Source organism: Lynx canadensis, chromosome D4 (genome assembly GCF_007474595.2).
Source record: "Lynx canadensis isolate LIC74 chromosome D4, mLynCan4.pri.v2, whole genome shotgun sequence".
Taxonomy (NCBI): Eukaryota; Metazoa; Chordata; class Mammalia; order Carnivora; family Felidae; genus Lynx; species Lynx canadensis.
The window spans coordinates 90,497,320-90,515,409 of record NC_044315.2 but is presented as its reverse complement, the minus strand read 5'-3'; the positions used below and the strand labels follow the sequence as shown (position 1 = coordinate 90,515,409).

General features: G+C 56.1%; 1 long non-coding RNA gene across 1 annotated transcript; it reads right to left on the bottom strand.

Annotated features, from left to right (window-relative positions):
- Positions 1-10,972: 10,972 nt before the first annotated feature.
- On the bottom strand, positions 10,973-13,692 carry LOC115498967. The gene is made up of 2 exons (XR_003964037.1): positions 12,222-13,692; positions 10,973-11,931 (listed from the first exon to the last, which is right to left on the bottom strand). It is a non-coding gene; the product is annotated as an uncharacterized LOC115498967 (long non-coding RNA).
- Between the last annotated feature and the right edge of the window lie 4,398 nt (positions 13,693-18,090).

Genomic DNA, 18,090 nt, shown 5'->3' with positions numbered 1-18,090 from the left:
CAGAGGACAAAACTGTAGGGAGCAGACTGGGGGACATTGAGGGAGGGGTCAGAGGTCGACATATGCCAGACAGAGCCTAAAAATGTGTGCGTCCAACCTGTCGGCTCTTTCTGAGTGCGATGTTGAAGCGTTGAAGGGTTTTATACCGGGAGTGGCTTGATCTGACTGGTGCATGTAAAAGACTCTAGCTGTGGTGTAGACAATGGATCAGAGAAGGCAGAAGCCCGCTCAGATAAACCCACTGAGACGCTGCATAATCCAGGCAAGAGATGCTGCCCGGAGCCAGGGAAGTGGCAGTGAGAATGGGAAGAAGGGGCTGGATTTGCGAATATTAGGAGGAATTAAAAAAAAAAAAAAAAAAAAAAAAAGCAGGGGACCCCTTGGATGTGGGTACCCTAGGTTTCTGAAATGATTTTTAAATCAAACGGAGATTTACTTCATTGCTCTAGAGGATGTAAGGAGGCTGCATAAACGGCTGCAAAGGCCATTAAATGTATTTTAAAATGTAAGCTGGGTGTGAAATACATGTCATTATATTATAATTGGAAGACCCAGCCAGGAGTCCCCTAAAATGAAAGAAAGGCCCCCGCATGTGAGGGCTTGGCAGTCCCTGACCTGCCTCTCTGGCAGGAACTGGTGCATTTGCTATCACCAAAGAAGATTCAGCGCAGTGAGGCTGGGACAATCCTCCACATTTGTTCACGCCTTGAGATGCAATTCCCTTCAAGGTTTTCGCGTCCTTTTGTTCTCATTCCGTGCTCACCAAGCAGTTTTCTGGTGGTTTGTTCCATTTTCCAGAAGGGAGACCCTAAATGGCATATGGATTGAACCCCTCCCTACAATTGTAAATCAATAAATCGTTGTGTTGTATCAGACTCCCATGCGTTTGGTACCCATGAGTCAATACTGAGTCCTGGCTGGGGAGCCCCTTCTACGGGGAGCCCTGGGCTTGGGAGGTTATTGATTCTGTGTTAGCGAAGGGCATGGAGGGCTTTGGAAAATGTTGTCTGTGGGCCCCCGAATCAATATTCCTTTCCGGGCCGCTGGGTCAGTCTGGGAAGCGCACAGGTGTTTAAACTCCTCTCCAGCGGGGGCTGGATTCTCCCTACGCCCTTAGAATTGGAGAGAAGGAGTAGTGTTCGCTTTTGACCACCCGATGGCGACAGAGCGTCCTCGCAGGCAACGTCGCCACCTGGTGGTCATCGGTGCCCATGACACCCGGAAGAAGGGGAAGTGGCCGCCGAAGGAGGAGAGATGGGCTGTGAGCGCAGGGAACAGAGCTTCCCAGGAGTCCTGTGCTGAGCCGGGGTCAGCAGCTTCCGATCACGTCCGACCGCAGGGAGGCCACGCCCCTTCTACACCCTTGCACGCGCTCCCCAGTCCAGGAATTTCCCCGCACAATCCCACCGCTGCAACCGATGGGGACCCGGGAAGTGGGGTTTATTCAGAGGCTTCAGTTTTCTTTTCAGCTGAAAAGTGGGACCCACTGTCGCCAGGAGCCTTCCCCTCCCTAGGCAGCTTGTCATCCCAAAGCAAAGTTAAATACAGGACTGAACTTCAAAGGTCGTTCATAAATGGAGTTTAGGTTGCCAAGTAAAATAGTTTCACAAATGTGCCAGGCAGAGGCAAATTTACAATGACACTAATAAAATTTAAATATCAGGGTCTATGGCCATACCACCCTGAACGGGCGGGATCAGGTCTGATCTGGGAAGCTAAGCAAGGTCGGGCCTGGTTAGCACCCGGATGGGAGACATCAGGGCCCCTCGATTGCAGGTACCTTTTCGCAAGGCTCTGGGAGGTGCCTTATCATTGTGTTCACGTGGGCGTTTGTTTTTATAAAAATTAAAACAGTAAGATATTTTAACTGCAATCGGTTAAGACTACTGTCTCTTTCTACCTACCCTGCCCTCCATCCCACTTGCCCTTGTGTTGGGAGGCATTGAAGTGGTCACAGGTACTTAAGGGACTTGACAAAGGGGAAGTCCCGTTGGGAGTACGTTCAGTGTGGATTGCGTGGAATACATATGTGTGGTCCGTAGTCGCATCTGGGTACAGTTCATCTGTCGCCGGCCGTCCTATGTAGGAATGGCTTCCAGGCATACACACTCTAGCACCTTCCGTGACACCTGCCTGGTGTGTTGTGATATGAAGGTCCAGGGCCAAAGGTAGTCTAGCAGTCAGAGCCAGAAGCCAGTCTGGAAGGTTCCAGCAGAGGAATGGAAAATGTGCAGCCACTGTGGGCGAAAGTATGGCAGGGTCTCAAAAAATTAAATGTCAAATGACCATATAATCCACAATCCCACTTCTGAGTAAATACCCGAAGGAATTCAGTTTTTTAAAGTTGTATTTCTTTTTGAGGCAGGCAGGGGCAGAGAGAGAGGAAGACACAGAATCCGAAGGCTCCAGGCTCTGAGTTGTCAGCACAGAGCTGATGTGGGGCTCGAACTCATGAACTGTGAGATCATGACCTGAGCTGAAGTCAGATGCCTAAGTGACTGAGTCATCCAGGTGCCCCCAAAGGAATTAAAAGCAGAGTCTTGAATGGGGCACCAGGGTGGCTCAGTCAGTTAAGTGTCCGCCTCTTGATTTCGGCTTAGGTCATGATCTCACGGTTCATGAGTTTGAGCCTTGAATCAGGCTCTGCGCTGACAGAATCCCTCGTTGGGATTCTCTCTCTCCCTCTCTCTGTTCCTCCCCTGCGCGTGCTCTCTGCCTCTCAAAATAAATAAATAACCTTTAAAGAAAAAAAAAAAAGCAGAGGGGCTCCTGGGTGGCTCAGTCGGTTGAGCGTCCGACTTTGGCTCAGGTCATAATCTCGCGGTCTGTGGGTTCGAGCCCCGCGTCGGGCTCCGTGCTGACAGCTCGGAGCCTGGAGCCTGCTTCGGATTCTGTGTCTCCCTCTGTCCAGCCCTCCCCCATTTGCGCTCTGTCTCTCTCTGTCTTTCAAAAATGAATACATGTTAAAAAAAATTCTTTTTAGGGGCGCCTGGGTGGCGCAGTCGGTTAAGCGTCCGACTTCAGCCAGGTCACGATCTCGCGGTCTGTGAGTTCGAGCCCCGCGTCAGGCTCTGGGCTGATGGCTCAGAGCCTGGAGCCTGTTTCCGATTCTATGTCTCCCTCTCTCTCTGCCCCTCCCCCGTTCATGCTCTGTCTCTCTCTGTCCCAAAAATAAATAAACGTTGAAAAAAAAAATTTAAAAAAAAAAAATTCTTTTTAAACGTCCGAAATGCAGAAGCAATCCGAGTGTCCATCAACAGATGATGGGTGAGCAAAATGTGGTCCACCCCTACGATGGAACATTAGCCTTAAAAAAGCACGGAAATTCTGACACGTGCTACAACGTAAACGAACCCTGGGAATGTTCTGCCATGTGAAAGAAGCCAGTGACAAAAAGACCAAAGCTGTCTAATTCCACTGACCTGAAGTACCTAGAACAGTCGAGTTCGTAGATCCAGAGAGTAGATCATTGGCTGCCAGGGGCTGTTGGAGGAGAGCGAGTGGGGAGCCAGTGTTTCGTGGATCTAGGGTTTCAGTTTGCAAGATGAAAAGGTCCTGACGGCTGCACAACGCTGTGCGTGTACTTAACGCTACCGAACTGTGCCCTTAAAAATGGTTAAGATGGGGGCATCCGGGTGGGTAAGCGTCCAACTTCAGCTCAGGTCGTGATCTCGTGGTTCCTGAGTGCGAGCCCTGCATCGGGCTGTGCACTGACAGTGTAGAGCACTGCTCGGGATGCTCTCTCCCTCTCTCTCTCTCTCTGTTCCTCCCCAACTCGCACTTTCTCTCTCTGGAAATCAGTAAATAAACAAAAACATTTTTTTTTCCAGTGGTGAAGATGGTAACTTTTATGTCATGTGTGTTTCACCACATTTTAAAAATGATGGGAGGCAGAGAAGTTGGTTCTCGTCAACACTTAGAGTGGAAGTTCTTTATCAAAATGTGATAATACAGGGGCACCTGGGTGGTGGCTCAGTGGGTTAAGCGCCCAACTTCTGATTTGGGCTCGGGCCATGATGTCACAGTTCATAGGTTCGAGCCCCACATCGGGCTCTCTGCCATCAGCACGGATTCCACTTCAGATCCTCTGTTTCCCCCTCTCTCTGCCCCTTCTCCCCAGAATAAATAATAAAATAAATCTTTTAAAATGAAATTTATTGGGACTTGTTTTATAGTCAGCCTTGTGAAGTGTTCCAGGTACATCCAAAAAGAACGTGTCAGGTACGATGTCCTCCATCCTTCCTGGGGCGCATGCGTGCACACGTGTGTGTGAGTCTGCTCAGTCTATAAGGGAAGCGTTACCACCTCCCGCTGCAGTCGTGACCTCGCCTGTTCTCCTCTCAGATTTGTCAATCTTGCTTTATTTCTTTCTTTTGCTATTCTTTTTAAGCAGGCTCCACACCCAGCATGTGAGTTGAACTCACAACTCTGAGATCAAGACCCGAGCTGAGATCAGGAGTCTGGCACTCAACTGACCGAGCCACCCAGGCGCCCCGATTTTGTTTCTAATTGAGGTCCGCGCTGCAGTGTGTATACCAACTTAGCAACGGCCCTGCAGTCCTCCCGAAATGTTTCTCTTCCTCTCTAGGAAGGTCTGAATCGCGTGATACTGACATCACTACGGGAGATGTGTTTTGGTTAGTGTTTCCCTGGTATATATCATTTTCTATCACTTCCGGTCTCTCTGCTTGCTTAGATTTTGTGTGCCTTTGTAAACAGGATATAGCTCTGGTCTTCCTCCCAGTATCCTTGGTCTTTGGACTGGAGTGTTTAATGGTTTTATATTTAACGCAATGCTGATCAATTTGGGTGTACATCTTTTATATTCCTATTTTTTTTATTTGTCCTGCCTGTTCCGTGTCTTCCCGTCCCCTTTCACTTCCTCTTTTATACTCATTATAGTTTATTATTCTGTTTTCCCTCTATTAAATAGTTGGGCACACTTTTCCTGGTCACCGTAGAGACTGTGGTGTGAATCCTTGTTCTATGAAAGCCAAGTGTAAATTGATACTTTTCCCACTGCCTTAGGAACGCAAAGACCCATTCAGACCCCTCTTGCCTTTTACACTATTGTCATCCTGTCATGATATGCACATATTTTTAATATATTGCATATAAAAATATATAATGTGTAAGTATTCTCTATTAAAAACACATATGTACTTTTAAATCAGCTGTCTGGGGGTATAATTTATATGCAATGAAACAGACCCGGTTTAAGTAGTTCAGTATAGTCACAAATAGGCGAATGCAATCACCACCCCAGTCGCGACAGAGAATATTCCAATCACCCACCCCAAGAATTTTCTGGTTCTCTTTGTAGTGAGTCACCCCACCAACGGGACAGGGAAACCAGACCGGGGCCCAAGGGCTCCGGGAGGTAGGCAAGCCCAGGGTGGTGCTCGAAACTGCCCTCCCCCCAGCCCACCCACGGGGGGAAATTTCTCCACGAAGGAGGTGGAGGGGGTCCTGGACAGTCAAGGAGAGAAGAGACAGATGATACCCAAATTGGATTCCTCTGTCTCTCCACAAACCTCTTTCCCCCCCAACTTCCTCCTTCAGGATTCCCTCCTCAGGAATGGAAACACCAGCAATTTGGGCGTCACCGTGGGTTCCCCACACTCCCTGGTCCCCCAGTCCATCCACTGCCACGTGGTCCACTCCATCCCCTAAATCAGGGGTCCATCGTCTCCCACTGCTTCTATCACCCCATTCAGCTCACATCATCTCTCAGCGTTAGCCCTGTGAACAGCTTCTAACTGGCCCCTGACATTTTTCCTCCAGGGGGTTGGGCAATAATACGCATCGTTCAAACTCCGAGACACCAAAACCTACAAGGTAAAGCCAGCTCCCAACTCCTTTCTCCAATCACTAAGATCATCTTTTCTCTCGAGGTGACTAATATTATCAGTTTCTTGTTTATCTCTCTGGAAATAATCTGCACGGTCGTAAGCAAAACCGTATATGCATATGTGTATATGTATATACATATATATACGTAGTCTCCACCCCCTTTAAAATGTGAACAGCTAACCCACAAATGGGCTATTATTCTGTTTTCCCCCCTAATAAATAGTTGCACATACTTTTACTGGCTTCCCTGGAGAGATAATAGGACTCCTCGATCTGTTAAAGTCAACTATAAATTAGTTGACCACAAATGGTAGCTCGCTCTACACTCCCCTCCGTATCTTCCTTTTTCACTTGGCAATATATCATGGAAATGACTCCACATCAATTCACACAGCGCTTCCTCATTTTTCTGAACAGACGCCCACTATTCCACTGTAAGGTTGGCCCATGATTTATTCCACTGACCCTCTTTGAGGGATACTTAGGTTGTTTCCAACCTTTTGCAAATAACAGCGTAGCAATGAATCACTGCTGTGTGTCGTTTCTCACACACGGGCTGGAGGTCTGTAAGAGATTGCTGGGTCAAAGGGCACGTGCACCTGTGATTTTGTGGGACGTCACCAAACGGTTCCCCATCAGGGCCTGCGCCCTTTGTAATCTGTCTCCGGGTGAGGCCAGGAGGCTGTGTCCGGGTCACGGGGCACTCCCCAGCACCCGCCTGCCAGGGTTCCCTAGACCTGGAGGCTGCTTCATCTTGAGGGGCTGCGGGGACCCCCCCCCCTTGGACAGCCTCACCTCCCTCAACCTCAGGGCGGCACCACCTTCTCCCTGCAGAAGCCAGGGGGCGCTGTTTCCCCTGGATCGCAAATCCAGTCCCTCCCCGCCGGGCCGCCTCAGTACCTGGCGTGGCTCCCTATTGACGGAGCGTCTGGGGGTCCAGCTCCCCCTGGCTCTCCTGCCTCCTTCCAACCACACACATTTTGCCCACCCCAACCCCCCAATTCCTGGCCCCCGTCCCCGGGCCTCCTTGCCTTTGCTCTCCCTTCCCCTTCAGCTGGGGGTGACCTCTGAGAAGGGGTGTCTGCCTCACACTTTGAAAAGCCCCCCACGTGCGGTACCCCGGCCTGACTGTTGGGGGCTGGGTCTCCTTGGCCAGTTTCACGGGCAGACAGACACCTAATCGGGTAAGGACGAGCGGAGGAACACCTCAGCAAGTGAAGGGGGACCACCCCGAGCCTGGCCAGTCTAGGGGGTCAGGGACCCTGAGAAGCAGGGAGGGATGACCCATGCGGTCACGTACATACAGGGAGGAAAGAAGAAGGTGGGGAGCGAGGAGAGCAGGGCAAGAAAGGGCGAGGGGGCGCAGGGAGGTGAAGGGGGAGACACAAAAGCCAGACCTGCGCGTCCCAGGAGAGAGCAGCAGAATCAGGACGCCCCTCAATTCCGTGGGCGGGGCTTGCCTTCAGCTTAGAAAGACGGGGAAGAGGTTCTTTAAAGTTCTGCTTTGGACAAGCCTGTGCCTCAGTGCCACTGCCGGGAGGGATATGTGACCCCCTAACGCTATCTACGCGCGAAGTGCTTAGCGTGGACAAAGGGTGCCATTTGGCCGATCAGATCAGCTGGTGGGTTGAGAGGGTTCTTCTGTCTTCCCCAAGGGTGGAGATGCTGCCCTCCAGGTGCAGCCCTGGGCTGGGTCTCCCGTATCCTCTCGTTGACATGGGGGCGGGAGGGATAGGTCCACAACCCACACAGGCTCAGGTTGAGGGGCAAAGGATTAGGAAGTGTCCCTTCACCCCCAGCCTTACCTGTCTCAAGCTTTGAGCACTCACCGTGCATCAGCCCCTTTGGGGGGGGGGGGTGGAAGGCCAGGCCCATTAATTTGTTTGCCCACCCATCCACCCACCCACTGAAAGTATTTCTTTGCTAAGTGCTGGGACGCTATGAGACCTGCATAGACTGTGCCCGGTCAGTGGCACAAGCAGCTATTTACTGACAGTTGTGATCGGCATGCAGAAGGGGCCGTTGCTGGGTGTCTGTAACTATGAGGCATGTCTCTTACGGGGTACAATGGGGGTAGAATGAAGAAAGCGCGAGTCTGGTGAAGAACTGAGGGGACCCCCTCCCGGGCAGCGGGAACAGCGCTCCAGGAGGCCCAGAGGCCGGCAAACCAGTCTGGCAGAAAGAGGAGAAGGACGAGGGGATTCCGGTGTTGCTCCCTGCTCAGTACTCAGCTGCTGACCCCCAAGAGAAGCTGGTCTCCCCGCAGCTTCTCCCGCAGCCCCGCAGCTCCCTCCCTGCTCCAGCCCAGAGCAGGGCCCCCTTGCTCTGTTGGCCCGCCTGGAGGGGCCTCTCCACGGACTGCGAGCCATTTGGGGCCGGGCTCTGGTTCCCGAGCCTCTGTTCAGCAAATACCAAGGCCACCCCGCAACCACCAGCTTTGTTTCTGGCGCTAAAATATACGTAACGGGGGCCCCTGGGTGGCTCCGTCGGTTGAGCGGCCGACTTCGGCTCAGGTCATGATCTCACGGTCTGTGGGTTCGAGCCCCGCGTTGGGCTCGGAGGCTGGAGCCCGCTTCGGATTCTGTGTCTCCCTCTCTCTGCTCCTCCCCTGCTCATGTTCTGTCTCTTCCTGTCTCTCAAAAATCAATAAGCGTTTTAAAAAAAAAAAAAAAAAATAGGCAGAGGGCCCTGGGGATCAGGCCTCACCTGGAAAGCTCTCCGTGTCACAGATGCCCACTAGCCAGCCTCGCCGTCCCCCGACAAATGACCTCCGCAAACTTCCCCAGATAAAGCGGGGGAGGTAGCCAGACGCTTGGATAGCTGGACACTTGGCCCTGTGTGGCAAGCACCGTGTGAGCACTTGTCCCCGAGTCATTCCTATTCCAACCAGATGCTGATTCCCCAGCTGTGGAAACAGACACCCGAGACTGGCTGGGGCCACTCGTGCTGGACGTGTGCCCACGGACTCCCCGGGACAGCTCTGCCGGTGAATTTTATTATCGTTCTCATTTTACAGACAAGCAATGGGCCCAGAGCCGAGAAGGGACTTGCCTTGGGTGACAGAGCCCTGCACGAGGCCTAACTGCAAACCCATTGTCTAGCCCGCTGTCTGTGCTGGTGGAGGGAGGCCGGGTGGCCTCACTTTCCCCAGCCTCCTCCCCACGTCCAGAGGTCTCTGGATGTGGAGTTGAGGCCCCAGGGAGGCCCCGTCTGGCCCGACTCCAGCCTGGAGGGCCAGGACTGCCCCTGAAGAGGTCTCCAAGGCTGACGTGGCCGAGCCGACTTTGGCCTTGCCCTGCCCTCCCCAGAGGAGGCTCCGGGCCTGTCAATGGCAACCCAGCTGCCCTAGGCTCCCGTGAGGCCTGGTGCCCCCATTTCCTCAGCACAGCTGGGCCCTGCATGTAGCATGTTTTGCAGGCCGCACTGGCAGAGGGCCACCCGGGGTGGAGGGCATTTGTGGGTACCCTCCCAGTGAACTTTCTGAGAAAGCCCCCGCCCTTCTCTTTCTCCCTTCCAGGCGAGGGGCGTGATGGCAACACCAGTCGTGGGTGCTTCCTCTTTGTCCGGGGCCCGGGGCCCTGGGCCCTGCGCCCTGCAGGGCCACCCAGCGACCTGTCTCTCTCAGCCACGCGGCTGCTGCTTTAGAAGGTTTATCTACCCGAGGGGCTTTGAGGGCGGGAGCAGGGGACCCTTATCTCCCTGCCAGGGGCCTGCCCTACGGTTGGGGCTTTGTAATCTGACATTGTGATTTTTTTCACCCTTGTTTTCCCCCCAGGGAGGGAAGATTTGCTGAATCATCTGGGGGAGGTGGTTGGAGGGGGCTTGGGGGCGAGACAGCTGGAGGGCAGTGATAAGTCTGAGGCTGAGCTGAGGGGCGCTGGGGAGCCGGCCAGGAGGAAACCCCGAACCCTGACGGTTTCCAGCTAAGATTGTTGGCCTCTGCAGAGTGCCTCGGGGACACTCAGCTCTGGAAGCCTGAATCTCCCTCCCAAAGGAGTCCAGAGGGGGACTGGGCCACGGGGGGTGGGGGGGCACTCTGTGAGCCACTGGGGACTGGACGTCAGGGACCACGAGTGCCAACGGTGAGGCAGGGCGAATGTGGCTGGGCGCTGAGCCCCCACAGGACGGCTCCCGGGACCCTCTAAGTCACCCTGGCTTTACGCATTGGCCTCTGGCGGCCCAAGGGGGGCACTGGGTGGCCCCCAGGCCCCCAGCAGGTTGAGAGTGTCGCTAGGGGCCAACTTGAGGCCTTTGTCTCCCCAGGGCCTTTGTACTACTGTTTCCTTGGCTTGGGGCAGCTCTTTTCACTTTTGACAGATCAAATTCCTTTTGTCTCTCACAGGTCTGCTTCCTCCAAGAAGACTTCTCTGGCCCCAGGGCTGGGCTTGGTGGCCCCTCAGCCTCTGACCGTCCCCTAGATGCCTTTTCTCTTGCCCCACCAGGGCCCAGCCCGGAGTGGACACCCTACAAATGCTTGTGGAACGGAGTCTTGGGGTTCGCTCCTCAGGACCCTGAGAGTTGCCCTCTACTGGGACTGAAAGTCTGAGACCTGCAGTGGGGAGGAGATCCCCCGAGGGTGTGGGCGGGCCCCTGGCCCCTCTCTCTGCCGCACAGCCTACCCGGTGGCAGGGAGAGGTGGCCCCAGCCTGGGCCTACCTGGTCCCTCCACCTTGCCCCTCACTCTTCCTGCAGGGAGGGGCCGATCTTCAGGTGCCCACAGGGGCTGGCAGTCTAGTGGAGACAGATGTGCCACCAGCATTGATGCTGGGCCATAGACAGAGACAGGGGTCCTGCTGGATGCAGTGGAGGGTCTGGAGCAGAGGCCAGGCTGGATGTGCTGGAACTTCCCCAGAATGCTCTCTGCTCCCTGATTTCTGATTCCCCTCGGAGTCTGGTGGGCAACCGCAGGCCGGGGCAGAGGGGTGATTGACGCCCCTGAGTCAGTGGCCACATCCCCCGCTGCTCCCAAAAGGGGCTTCTGGGGCAGGAAGAGCTGCCCGCGGTGGTCGCCTCCCTCCCTTCCTGCTGCCCAACTGAGCTCAGAGATAAGTCCTCGCTGGGCCGAGGGAGGCCCGGGGGCTCAGGCCTTCCCCAGAAATCATGTCAGGGTTCACTCGTGTGGAGGAAGGAGCCTGAGGGCCACGATAACCCCTTTATTTTTAAGAGATCTGGGAGGAAGTCCCAAGTCACCCTTTGCAGAAATAGCTCCGAGCTTCGCTCTGGTGTCTGTGGCTCCAGCTGTCCGCAGGGGCGGCCCCGCGAGCCCAGGTCAGCCCGCCATGCGACGGCAGGGAGGACGCCGGGCCCCGGGTGCCAGCCTGGAAGCCCGGGCTCCAAAGTCAGAGCCTTCAGCAAGGACAGCAACTGTATTTGTGCACAGCGGCGGCTCAGGGCTGAGAGGGGTCCCCGAGGGCTGGCCCCGGTGATGGCCGGGGTGCCTGCACGTCGCTTCGCCTCTCCGGCCTCGCCTCTGTTTCCTCCCCAGGAACTCAGGGATGATGACGCCTCCCTCGAAGGGTTCGTTCCTGTAAAGTGCTTGCACTTCTGAGTTCAGTAAGTGTGAGACACTCGCGGCAGAGGCCTAAGTCGCAGGAACGTGTCAGGAACCACTTCCCAGGCCTCCTCCGTCTGAAGCCGCGCCCCGCGTGCGGACGCTCGCCCTGCGCCCGTGCACACCGCAGGCCCCCCAAGCCGCCGGGTACCACCCCCGGCTCTCTATCCCGGCATTCAAGAGTTGATGACGTGACATCTGGGACCCTGGAGCCTGCAGACGGGATCTAGAGAGTTCTAAAGACCACAGGTGTCGTTGTTACAGACAAGAGAAACAGAGGCCCAGAGGGCAGTGCCTGAAAGTTACCTGGCCAAGCAGGGGCCAGACTGATGCCCCAGCCTCCCTGTTCTGTTTCTCCTCCGCATCCCCACTGAGGGCGGGCCTTGTGTCAGCTTCCCCGCCGGCCTAGATGGTGCCTGGCCTGTGGCACGTGCCTCTGGAAGGTCACGGGCCTGGGCTGTCATGTGGGCTCTCGGGAGCACAGCCGTCCGCTCTTTTCTTTCACGGAAAACGCAGAAAGAAAAAGCCTAGAAAAGGGGATTTTTAAATCTACTGTGATGCCACGCCCCCCCCCATTATAGCCCTGTGGACCTCAGGGTGTCCCTGGTCCCCGACAGGTGCTTTCACAGCCGAAGTCAGTCTGTCTGCGCCCCTGTGCCGTGGCCCGGAGCAGCACCAGCTGGGGAGCGACTTCCCCTTAGTGGCCACGAGCGTTTCTTCCCTCCCAACATGGCGGGGGGGGGGGGGTCACCAGGCCTCAGCCTCTCGTCCCTCCCGTCCCCCAGTCCTGGTCCCCCTGCCCCTCGTCTGCACTCACTGAGACCCCGTTTCCTCATTCGCGAGAGGCAGGGATGATGAGGCATTTGAGTCCTGAGTGGTGGTTCCAGGGGGGTGACCGGTCCCCAGGCTGGGCGTTCGGGGGGCTAGACTGAGTCTGACTCTCACTCTCAAGAATGGTGGAGAAATAACCGCCCCCCCCCGGTTCCCTCACGTGTTCGGGGGTGAAGAACCTTCCAGAAAAGGAGACTTTTTCTTGAGGCCTTGCAGAAGGGCCGCCGGCAGCATCCGTGACGAGGGAGAAGTGGGGTTGTCCAGCCTGCATGAGGCTAATTCCTAACTGTGTTTGCTGGCGTAGCTGGGATGTCGACCCCCCCCCCCCCCTCAAGGCACCTCGGGGGCCCTCTCCCTCCCTGGCTCTTGTCGTTGGGGTGAAATGGTTGCAAGTCTCTTTCTCCCTCCGTCCCGCTCCGCTTCTCCCGCTCCCTGGGCCACCGGGCCTTTGATAACACTTGGAAGGCGCTATCGGCTGGGAGCGCGCTCCTGCCCAGGCCCGCTGGCCTGCTCCGAGCCGACGGTTGGCAGCCGGCACCGCGTGATAAACTTATCAGGCTAAACCTGAGCCCCGGCCGCTCGGCACATGCCCCTGCCTCAGATTTCCCTCCTCCTGCTTTCCTGCAGCTGGTCCCCAGCGTCGGAACCCCCGGGGCCCGCCTGGCTCCCGGCTGGGGCCCATTCAGAGCTGGACGCCAGGGAGGCGCGTGGGAGGGTCCGGCCCATCGCCAAGGCCAAGAGGAAGCGCTGCGCGTCCAGGGTCTGCCCCACCACTCCCAAGCCAGGGGCCTCCCCTTAGGGGTCCCACCCCGCCTGCCACAGGGGAGCCTCAACTCGAGACCTTGTGGGGGGCCGGGACGCAAAGGACTGGACCCAGTGCCTGCTGGGAGGGGGCTCCCAGGGCTGCGGAGCCGGGGGCCAGCCCTCCCACACTCGTAAAGGAGAAAAGGACCTGTCCGGCGACGGGGAGCCTGCGGGGTGGGCAGCAGGGTGGGGGGCAGAGGTGCAACAAGGCAAACCTCAAAGCAGGGAAACGATGTTTGAGCGATGGAAGCGCCTTTCTTAACGCCAGCGATAATGTTATCATGCGCGCCCACTGCCGAGAAATGAAACACACACGCCGAAAAATACAGGGAGAAAATATCCACAGCTCCCTTTGCTCAGCAAGAGCGGCTGTCGATAACGCCGTCCCCTATCCTCCCCAGCTTCCTTCCGTGCGTGTGAGGGACAAAATGGAATCGGAGGGCGCATACTGATTTTCAAACCGCTCTCTCACTTCAGGGATCATGACCGGCTTCCTGCGTCGACACCTCCATTCCGCAAAATCGATCTCCTCCTCAAGCTGGAAAAGTCCACACGCACAACCAGTCCAAGTCTCCTTGCTTTTAGAGGCAGCGCCGAGAGGGCGGCGGTCCAGCCGTCCTTCCCAGCCCCCAGAAAGAGCTGTCACCAGTGGTGGGGTGATGCCCCGCTGCTCACTTAGCCCATCTCCTCTCGTCGGAGATTAGGACACTGCGACTAATCCGACTAAGGAAACTTCACCTTGTTTTTCTTTTCTATCACCAGTGGGCTTCAGAAGATGCTCTGGGAGCTAATCTGTGTGACCATCCACAACTAATTTTTTTTTTCATTTTTTAAAGCTTATTTGTTTATTTTGAGAGAGAGAGAAAGAGAGCAGGGGCAGGGCAGAGAGAGAGGGGGAGAGAGAGAATCCCAAGCAGGCTCTGGGCTGTCAGCGCAGAGCCCGACGTGGGGCTCGAACCCAGGAAACCTTGTGAGACCAAACCAAGAGTTGGACGCTTAACTGACCGAGCCCCCCGGGGGCCCCCACAACCATTTCTTTAACATAAACTCCTGGGAGTGAAATGGAAGGTCCTGGGGCGAGCACACGTGGCTGACAGCTTTAATGCACTTGAGCCAGGTTTCAGGCTGAGAGACGGTTCCCGGGAGGGAAGTGGGTGCTCCAGGCAGAGGTGTGGGCAAAGGCTCGTGTGCAAGGCGTCAAGAATTCTCTAAAGGCCTTTTTGGGGGAAAGACCTTGCTGCTTGTCTAGAATTCCAGGAAGGTGGCTTGGAATGACCTGGCTATTCTTCCGTGTGTCCTTCCCTCCTTCTTGGGGAGCCCTCTCCTCCCTGACCAGCCTGGGCATCAGCACCCCACCGATGAGCTCCCCAGGCCACACCAGACACCCACTGGATCGTCTTATTTTTTTTTTAATTTTTAATGTTTATTGATTTTTGAGAGAGAGAGAGAGAGAGTGCAAGCAGGTGAAGGGGCAGAGAGAGAAAGAGACACAGAATCGGAAGCAGGCTCTAGGCTCCGAGCTGTCAGCACGGAGCCCGATGCGGGGCTCGAACCCACAAACCGCGAGATCATGACCTGAGCCGAAGTCGGATGCTTAACCGACTGAGCCACCCAGGCGCCCCCCACTGAATCCTCTTTCTAAAGCTCAGCTGAGCTGTCTTGAGCTCCTGCCCTGGTCTCCTGAGCAGTCAAGGGCTCTCGTGCCTTTAGAAGATTCTTGTGGGTCTTGGGTCCCTTACACTGTCCCTAGCCCACACCAGGCTCTGTCCTACTGCTGGTGACCAGCTGGCTTCATATGCTTCTGTCCAGCCCAGATCTTCTTTCTCTGATCCTGTCTCCTCAATTCCCTGCCCACTCCTTTCCCTTTATTGGTCCTGCCCCTTCCCTCTGGGGTAGTATGTGCCCACACTGAGTGGGAGCCCATCTAGGGCGGCGAAGTTTAGGTCATGATGGTGAGGGGCTGGGGGTTGATTCTTGAGGGGCTGGAGGGAAGTCCCTTTGGTTTCTTGGGAATGTTCGGAATAGGTCCTATTCTTCTAGATCCTTCCACTTTCTCCACTGCCCCAGCACCCTGCCTCCTCACCTCGGCCCATCTGTTCCTTCCAGGCCAGTGCACTTCACCCTGGGTGGGGGCAGGTGGGGACCAGCCGGGACAGGTTGGGGCCAAGTCAGCCACACAAGAATTCTGGGCTGACACTGGGAGACACATTTACATCCTTATCAGTAATTTCCATGGAGGGCTCCGTTGGGCATCTCCCAGTTTGTCCTTCTGGGGCCCTGGTCCCAGGGCTGGCAGGGCCTGGCTGCCGTGTGGGATGTGGCCACGTCCACAGGAACTGCCCAGCGTAGGGGCTAGATGTGGCCCGAAGTTACCATCGCTAACACGACATTTTATCCGAAAATTAATCCTGGTGTTGCATTCTGTTCCCTAACGTGGCTGGTTTGTTTCAATATTAAAATATTTTAACATCGTTGGGGCTCCTGGAGAGCTCCGTCGGTTAAGCGTCCGACTTCGGCTCGGGTGGCGATCTCGCGGTTCGTGGGTTCGAGCCCCGCGTCGGGCTCTGTGCTGACGGCTCGGAGCCTGGAGCCTGCTTCGGAGTCTGTGTCTCCCTCTCTCTCTGTTCCTCCCCCACCTGTGCTCTCTCTGTCTCTCAAAAATAAATAACCATTTAAAAAAGTAAAAAAGTAAAAAAAATAAACTATGCTAACACTAATTTTGTTACTTACTGTCGAGTAGATCGGCGCTCTGTGTGGAGTTGCTGAGGGCGTCCTGAAGTGTCCCGTGCCCCTGGCCACGCCCACCCGCCTTTCAGCAGCGGGGCCAGGGCAGCGGTCACCAAATAACTTCAGAGGCCACGATGTGCACAGTATCCTACGTAAACAGAGCCCCCCTAGGGTTGTGTAATCAATCCCACGGCCCCGGGGGCCACTAGGCTGGATTTTGTGCGCCATCGCGGCTAATAGACTTGGGCCGTGGCCTCCCCTCTCTGGGCTCCTGTCCCCGTAGGTGGCAAAGGGAAGCCGTGGGCGGTCTTCACAGGGCTGGACAGTGTCCTCCAGTTCACACGCTGTGACTCAGGCGTGGAAATTTCCGAGCGGGTAGGCGGCAGAAGAGGATGGCAGGTGGAGGATGGGCCCGGGGGGGGGGGCTCCCCTGCAGGCACAGGCGGTGAGGGGGGTGCCCCCCTGCGCCAGCTGAGCGGCCCCCAGCCCAGTGCGAGGAGCGCAGCCCGGGTCCCGAAGGAGACAGGACTTCGACGGGGAGCTTACGGCGGGCAAAGTGCTGGTTCCTGAGCCTTCTCCGGGGAACGCGGCCCTGCCTGCGACAGCCCTGGGCTTGTGCGAGGGTGCGGATTTTGGAAGGGGCAGCGGCATGGCTCTTAGGCTCAGCGCATCTGCAGAGCAGCCCCCAACCCCCCAACGACCCCCAGGCCCCTCCACACGGGGCTGAATCTCTCTCCCCTGGGACAGGAAGCAAGTTTCACCTGCCCGCACTGGCCCCCTTTCTCAGCAACGTGCAAACGGGGTTCCGGCCTCCACTGTCCCCCAGCCCCCACACCACAGGGGACTCGGTGCAAGGGAGCTCTGGAACCCCCGCGGATGAAGAAACGTGTGTGTGTCTGTCGTCGAGCCCGGCTTCTCTTTCTCACCCCGCCCTGCTGCAGAAGTGGCCAAATTCCTAATATTGGTGTGGCTTTGTTTAGCAAACAAAGAACATGCAAAGCAGCTCCCCATCCGTGTGTGTGTGTGTGTGTGTGTGTGTGTGTCCCCAGCACCCTCCCTGGCCCCTGACACGGATCCATTCCAGGCCCGGCCCCCATGTGTGGCTTTGGGCATGCCCATCTGCCTCTGTGGGTCCCTCTGTGTCCATGGACCGGGGGAGAGGAGGAAGCAGGTGGTGTCCAAGACTTTGTTGGGAAACCCCACAAACTGGGAGCCTGATGGGGAGGCCAGACGACCCTCCCATGCAAATCTCAACCCCTTACCTCACTTCTGGCTACAGTAAACAGAAAACGCCTCTGGAATGAAGTGTGGAGGGGTCCTGCCTGGCCAGACCCAGAGCCTAGGAGGAGGGATTGCCATCCTCCAGGAGGCCTCAGGACCCCACAGGTTCAAGCAGATGGGAGGTCTGGGGAAAGCCTCTGCCGGCGTCATTGGGAGGAAGGGTCAACAGAGACTTGAAGAACGCTGCCATCTTGCCCCTGAATCAGATTGGAATCCCAGCTCTGCACTTGCCTGCTGTGTAGGATAATGACACCTCCTTTGCAGAGGGTTGTGCGGGTTAGACTCGATGTGTGGGAACCCTGGGTCCCACTCGGTACCTGGAGGAGACTCATTCCGAAGTGTCCCCTTGCTGTGGGCCAGGCGTGGGCTTGGTGCTGAGGGCTGGAGCCCAGAGAATACTTTCTGGCAGAGGGGAAAGTGACCCACATACAACCATTGCAGGTTCAGTGGGTCCTGAGCTGGGAAGCCCAAAGAGCTCAGCCTTCAGAGGTGGGAGAGCTCCTGGCTGGAATAACCAAGGGAGGCTTCATGGAGGAGGCAGCATTTGAGCGGGCCTCAGAGGATGGGCAGGACATTCATGGCCCTGCTCACTGCTGCACGGCCTCAGGGAATCCTCCCAATGGACAAGGACCCTCTGTCACATTCTACAGCTAGTGAAGGGCCGCGTCAAGCTTCACTGGACCACATCTGCAAAGTCCCTTTTGCCATATAAGGTTCCAGGGATTAGGACGCGGGTGTCATCTTTGGGGGCCATTATTCAGCACACGGCAAGGCGACGACGTCGAGAACCTTGAGATGGGAAGATTATGCCAATCATCCAGGTGAACCCCATGTGATCACGAGCGTCCTTACAAGAGGGAGGCCAGGCAGAAGAATAACGCAGGAGATGGAAACAAGGGTCAGAGAGGCCTGCTTTCGAGACGGATGAAGCGGCCGCAAGCTGAGGGCGGCCCCCGGCCTCTCCCCTGGAGGCTCCAGCCCTGGGAACTCCTTGGGTGTAGCCCCGTAAGAGTCATTTGGGGCTCCTGACCTCCAGGACCGCA